General features: G+C 44.8%; 1 pseudogene; it reads right to left on the bottom strand.

The window, feature by feature from the left end:
- Positions 1–3271: 3271 nt before the first annotated feature.
- On the bottom strand, positions 3272–5324 carry LOC101710497 (glomulin-like; annotated as a pseudogene).
- Between the last annotated feature and the right edge of the window lie 1910 nt (positions 5325–7234).

Genomic DNA, 7234 nt, shown 5'->3' with positions numbered 1-7234 from the left:
CAAAGGAAGAACTCAAGCCCCTTGCTGGGTTTCCAGGTACTTTCAGTTTGGGTTCTACCACCATCTCCAGCCTGGCTTCTTTCTCCTCCACACCCCATATTTTGTTTGCCCCAAATTTTGCTGCCTGGGTCATGTTCACATGCCACATAGTTTGGTACACTTTTTTTTTTGGTCATACTGAGGATTGAACCCAGGGACCTACTAAACTACATCCTCAACCACCTCCTTGTTTTTTGAGACAGGTGAATGGGGAAAGTGTTTCTCTGCAGTTAAAGTTAAGCTTACTGGTGGAAAAAGTTTCCCCCCATTCCCTCAGTCTCCAGGCTTCCGGACACTTCCTGTCGCGCATCTCAGGAATTTTCTTTGTTCTCAGTTTTATTGCTTCTATCTCCCCACCCAATGTAAATGAGATGTGGCTCTGTGCACTGAGCTTGCTGTCTGTAATATCTGATAACCGGTGAATTTGCTGGGGTGATGACTTGTGCTCTATGTAACCAATGCAAAGTGCTCAACTCCTGCAAGCCCGCTCCTCTCCCGAGAGTATAACCTGCCCTGCTCAACCCCAAAGAGGGGTCAGCCTCTGTGGATAAGTCCCAGACTGACCCACTGGCGTTAATAAAACTGTACACTTTGGCTCCGAAACTTCTGGGTGCATCTTCTATTCTCCTGTACTACCTGTGTTAAGCTGTACACTAGAGCTGTATATCCTAGCTGGCACTTTGCCACTACACAGGGACTTGCTAACTGCCCAGGCTGAACTTGAACCTGCCATCCTCCTTCCTCAGCCTCCCAAGTAGCTGGGATTACAGGCATGCACTACCGTACCAGAGCTCACACTCCTCTTGTTGCTGGGAACATCTTCCCTCCAGCACTTTTCCTTTGGGCAAACCCCTATTCACTCTTCAAAGCTCCACTCAAAGTGTAACAGCAAAGTGCCAGCCAGTATATACAGCTCAATGCAGGTAGTCCAGGAGAATGGAAGATGCACACAGAAGTTTTGGAGGCGAAGTGTACAGCTTTATTGTTAATGCCGACGGGTCAGTCTGGGATTTCTCCACAAAGAGACTGACCTCGCAACTCAGCCAGAGCTGGGCTATTATACACTTAGGGAAGGGGCAGGGTTACAAGTTTCAATCCTTCATTTACATATGGGCCCTGCAACCTTATTGGTTACAGAATTTCGCTACAGCGGGTTCATTGGTTAACACCGTGCACTGAGTTTTTTCTTATTTGCATATGGTGGGAAGGCAGAACAAAGAAAATTCCTGAGATGTTTGAGGGAGCTGGCCCCGGGCAGGCCCCCGGCATGTTAAAAGTAATGGAAGGAAGTCATCTTTCCCAGTTAGCAAGTTCAGCTTTACCTACAGAGAAGTTTATTTCCCTTTCAAAAGATCATCTCTTCTGTGAAGACTTCTGTGACTGCTTCCTCTGCTGCACTCCCACACACATTCCTCTTCCATGCTTACCACTTTGTCTTGTGGGGTGTGATCCCTGTGCCCTGCCAGGCACCTTTTGGGAGGCAGAGGCCTGACTCTGCCTAGCACCCAGAGTAGGGTTTGGCACAGGGTTGTGAAGGAATGGATGAACAAGCAAAAGGATGAGGGCCGGGGATTGAGCTCAGTGGTTCTGGCACCTGCCTCGCAAGAAAAAGGTCCTGAGTTCGATCCCAGGTACCAAAAAACAAACAAACAATCAAATGAATGGACGGTCATCTTCAGGTGCAGGGCCTAGCTTTGGGATGTGCTCCCCACGTGGCTGTGACTAGTGGAAGACTGAATGACTGAGGCTGCGCCCTCAGGGGCAGAGAGTCAAGGGAAAGGTGGAGAACTCGAAGAGCCAGATGTTCCTTTTCACTTGATTTAAAAATATATGTCGCTGAGTGTAATTCTAGCACTTTGGGAGGTGGAGGCAGGAAGATTGCAAGTTCAAGCTCATTTTGGGTAACTTAGTGACTGTTATGGCTTGTATTTAGAAGTCCCACTAAAGCCTCATGTTGCCTCATATGTGGGGCTTTTTGGAAGTGGCCTGATTTAGGGTATGTAAATGTGAATTAAGTGTGTGATACTGGGATTAAGAGTGTGGACAATGGAAGCCCCACCCTGGTTGTGGATGGGACCAATCAATACCTGCTACTGCACCATGAACTGTTTCTCCTCTGTGATGGCCCTTGGCCATGCCACTCTGCTGTGGACCCAGCCAACTATGGACTGAATCCCCTATACACTGTGAACCAAAGTAAACCTTTTATCTTTTAACTGTGGGTGTCAGATATTTTGTTTCAGCAACACCAAAAGCAAACAAGTGGCTTAAAGACCTTGCCTCAAAATAAAAAAAGGGCTTGGGGTGTAGCTCAGTGTGAAGGCCCTAGGCTTGCTCAGTCCTCAGAAACACACACACACACACACACACACACACACACACACACACACACACACACACACCAGCTACAATCCCGGCTACTCTGGGAGCCGAGGTCAGAGGACATCAAGCTCAAGGCCAGCCTGAGCAGCTTCAGTGAAAACCTATCTTTTTTTTTTGGTACCGGGGATCGAACTCGGGTCCTTGCGCTTGCAAAGCAAGTGGCGAAACCACTGAGCTAAATCCCCGGCACCTGTGAAACCCTATCTTGAGATAAAAAGTGAAAAGCAGTGAGGATGTAGCTCAGTAGTAAAATGTCCCTGGGTTCAATGTTCCATATCCCCAAAAAAACCTCAAAAATAAATGGGACTGGGAGTGTACCTCAGTGGTAGTATTACAGGCAGCTAAGTTAGATAGAAATTAATATATCGTCAGAGAAGGATTGGGCCCTCAAGGAAATCAGCATACAAAATAGAGACATCAGAACTGTGACTAGAGGCAAATCTGAAGATGGATGGAGATACAATGGCCAGACCTAAAAGATAAACTGAAATTTGAGATTATACTATAATTAGCACCACCTGATGCAGTGGGCTCAGATAGGCATCCGGCCCATAGGTGAGTGACCAGAACATCCGGACCCATATTCCCCTCCCCTCCCCAAAATGCCTCTGTTCTTTCCATGTACCTTTGCTACATGACTCATTTCCCTATTGAATCAATATTAGCTAAGTAATACTGTAGATTGATTATAGTTTGACCCACGTGGTACTCATGTTGTGATTTTGCTGTATGAATCATCCCTGATAAAGAGCCTTGGTAGCAACCCATTTGAGATCCCTCCTGAATCTCAGGAGCTTTCTCTCTCTTTTTTAAAAAAAATTTATTAATTTTTATTTAGGAAATAGAACTTTTACTTTATTCCAACATTTTCTTCAGAGGTAGACTTTCTTTTTATTTCAATGAGTTCTTCTACTCGAGCTAGAACACTTTCAATCAAGTCAAATGTGAAAAGAGCTGAATGTAGGACCTTAAACTGCATTTCAGGAGGCATATTGGGGATCTCTTCTCTACCTACTGTTACAGAACAAAGGTCCTTAGACTTTTGAACTACTTGGTTATTTTCTTGGCTATTTTTAATTTCTGCTTCATAGTGTGCTTTTGACATATTAAGTCCTGTATGAAGTGGCTTTAAGAAATTATTCTCAATCTTTCCAAGGTCTATCCACAATCCAGTTTGATTGTCATTTTCATTATCTTTGATAACCAAATACCTCAATAAATTTAATGCAGCCATAATCCTATCTGAGTTTTGTAGTAAATCTGTTTCAATACCCTCTGGGAGAAACAGTACCAAATCTAAAAGAGAAATCAGCTGTGGTCCTGTAAACCATTTGTTAGGTGTTTTCTTAAATGACATATCAATTTGATTTTTGATATTTTGAATAAGGCCTCCACACCTGAGTGATTACTTGTATTCAACAAGCACCTAAATAATGTATATTTGGCTTGTGAATCCAACTTGTTTTTTTTTTTTGGTACCGAACTCAGGTCCTTGGCTTGCAAGGCAGGCACCGGAACCACTGAGCTAAATCCCCAGCCCTCAACTTGTTAATATACAACTGAAGCATGGCTAAACCTTTTTTTCTCAATGTCTCAATGGGGCAAAGTGTCATTACTTTGACTAAGCTCTGAGGTACAGTAAGGAAACTCTTGATTTCTAAGTACTGGTAAAGTAGACTGTTATCTTTTATCTTCAATAAACCATTCTTCAGTAGTTCCAATCCTTTGGACAAAACAGATTCTTCTGTTGTTTGTAAAAAGACTTCAGTATGCCCCATATTAAACTGCAAAATGTATGAAGGGCTTAAAACCACTGGGAGCTGATCAATTTTGATGCCCTGAACAAATGCTAGATATGCCAGAGAAGCCATAGAGTCTGCTAATTATTTGTCTTCTTCTTCCTCAAATTCAAGGTAATTCCATGTCCTCTTTTTCCTTATGGTGTTGTTTCCAAAAATTAAAAATAATTTTTGGAAAAGGGTACCAATTGCTGATAAAAAACCCTATTATTTCAGATGCAAAACACCTTAAGGGATCATTTCCTGCTTCTTCAGATTGTTCAAGGAATTGTGCTGTCAGCAAAGGGTATTTCAAGCTTTTAAAACAAAATTTCAGTCATTCATCCTTTAATTTTTTGTTTTCATTTTCCTTGTTTTCTTTACCATCAATGACTTCTTCCACAAAAGGTTTACTGAACTCTATTAAGGCCTTGCAACACTGACAAAGGCCATAGTCATCTGCTTGTATTTGTTCTTCGGAGTAAGGAACAGGAAGAAGAGACAGTTGACTCCAAAGGGTAGATAATGCTAATCCAACTGAATATGTCTTTTCGTTAGGAAGTTTCTGAATCACTGTTTGTAATGGCTGAAGTAAAAGAAGGATAATTTGGGATATCTGTTTTCCAGAGGGCTCTTCAGTCAGTTCGAGCAAACCCAACAATAATTCCTTTAGATTACATAACTTTACCAGTAAATCAAGAACTAGAAAATATTTTTTTCTTTTATCATTTTATCATTCCTTAAAAGGGACCGAACAACAGGACCAACAAGGTTCCAGCCCATGGTTTTGATGATGACCTCATTCTTTTAATTTTGAATAATTTCTAATAACTGATCTACGTGCCCTTCTTCTGTGCATTTTTGGCCTGCTAACTGAAATGGGCCAAAATCTTCTTCTTTTTTTTTTTTGGTACCAGGGATGGAACTCGGGTCCTTGCACTTGTGCAGCAGGCAGTGAAACCACTGAGCTAAATCCCTGAGCCCCAAAATCTTCTCCTTTAAAGTCATGCTCTTATAAAAAAATAGTAATAATAACAAAATAAAATAAAAAGTAAAAAAAAAAAAGTCATGCTCTTCTAAGATTTGACATTTCTTTGTTATGGACTGGAGTTCTTCCACAGCCATTCCTAATTATTTTTCCAAGTTTTGATTCTGAAATACCTAACGCTGGAGAGCTGCATCCAGGGGAAGCCATTTCTCCCCATTCCTGCTCCTAGGCGGCCTGGCCGTTTCCCTGCAGGCGGCCTAGTCGACCCGCAGCGCCACTCTCTCCACGGCTCATCGCCAACCGTGAGCCGAGACGCCCTGGACTTCTCGGCGTCTGCTTAACCGCCAGACCTGACTGCCCTCTCAGCAGCTTTCTCTCTCTCTCTCTCTCTCTTTTTTTTTTCTGGTCCCGGGGATTGAACTCGGGACCTTGCACTTGTAAGGCAGGTGGTGGAACCACTGAGCTAAATCCCTGGCCCTCAGGAGCTTTCTCTTAATTAATCTTTCCTACTCTTAAACTCCTTTGTCTCTTGGAATTCATGTTTCCGTATTCGGGACATTAAATTCGGCACCTCTAGCAGGTCAGGAGTTATGTTTTTTCTGCATGAGTAGAGTACCTGCCTAGCATGCACAAGGGAGTCACAAATGAGTTCAATCTCTAGTACTACAAAAGCATATGTAGATATAGCTTTAACCCATACTCTTGTAAAAGTTCAAAGCACTTTGGAATGGGCTCAGCCAGTTCTCTCCTCCCTACCCAGCCCCTTCCTGCTCTCAGAGGTAACACTTACTAGACATACTTGTATTCAGTGGAAAGTTTTTTGAGCCTGGCAGGTCTGACCTGTTTCTCCCCCCACTTGAGCTGGGGCTTGCTTGCAGGAGGGCCCAAGGGGAATTCTGAGTCCAACTTGTACCTTCTGTCTAGCCCTCATCCCTTTGCTGTCTGTGCTCCATCTCTCTCTCTGCCCAAGTGATGAGTGCAAGTCAGATTGGCTCCAAGGTAGCACAGAGTTTGTGGTCAGTGACTGCACCTCTCCAAGCCTCAGTCTCTGTCTGTGCTTTCATCTGTAACTCTGTAGCCTGCCAGGACGTTCTTAAGGGCTGACTGAGGAGCTGGTCACAAACACCCGCTTGGAATCTTGATTAATATTCATCCCCCGTCTCCTGTGCCAGGCTTCATAGTCATTGGGAGGTTTGATGAATGTGCCCCTCTGTGAAGGCCTCCTGAAACCGAGGTGAGCCTGGCCCTCATTTATTCCTTGCACACCCTCTCTGAGCACCCATTTAGGACCCCCAAGAAGGTAGCAAAGTGAGCTGAGAGGCTTCTCCCAGGGAGGAAGGACATGATAGGCAGAGGAATGTTGAGATCTGGACCAGGAGGAGTTGTGGGTGCCATGGAGGAGCAGGACCTCCAAATTCACAGCTCTTGGGTCTGGTGTGAACGTGAGCAGATTACATTTCATCATCTCCCTCTCTTCCTCAAGGCCTGGTGAGCCTGTCAGGCCCACCAACAATACCGTAAGAACGCAGATGTGCTGGAAGCAGGTACAGAGTCCTCCCACCACTCAAGAAGGGATCCCGGGAATGTAAGTGTAATATTGGAGGGTGAGGAGGGACATTCCAAGTGTGCAGAGATGGGGTTGTGGTACCAATCAGGCCTTCACTGTGGACAGGGCAGAGCAGAGAGCCTGCAGGGTCTGCAGCCCTTGGCTCAGAAATTAGGGCCCCTGCTGGGTTGGACTCCTGCCTCCTGACCTCTGCTCCATCTGCTTTGGAGAAAGTGGTCTTGGCCTCAGGGCTGCACAAAATGAGGCTTTGACATTGGTTCAGGGAAGGAAATGTGGAAGGAGGTTGGTGTCAGGTAAAAGGGCCGAAGACCAAGACCAGACCAGGCCACAACAAGCCTTTATTAGGGGAATAGATCTGCCGGGCTGTCTCTGACCAAAGGAGAGACAAAAGCAATATGGCCGGGGCAGGGAGAGTCTTTTATAGAGACTGGGGTGGGGTTTGTAGGGGCTGAGGCCGGGTTGAGTGAGGTAGTGACTAGG

Source organism: Heterocephalus glaber, unplaced genomic scaffold (genome assembly GCF_053883595.1).
Source record: "Heterocephalus glaber isolate CG9 unplaced genomic scaffold, H.glaber_assembly_v1.0 deba00000281, whole genome shotgun sequence".
Lineage (NCBI taxonomy): Eukaryota > Metazoa > Chordata > Mammalia > Rodentia > Bathyergidae > Heterocephalus > Heterocephalus glaber.
Note: the sequence above shows the minus strand (reverse complement) of the source record. Positions and strands in the feature narration are given on the sequence as shown.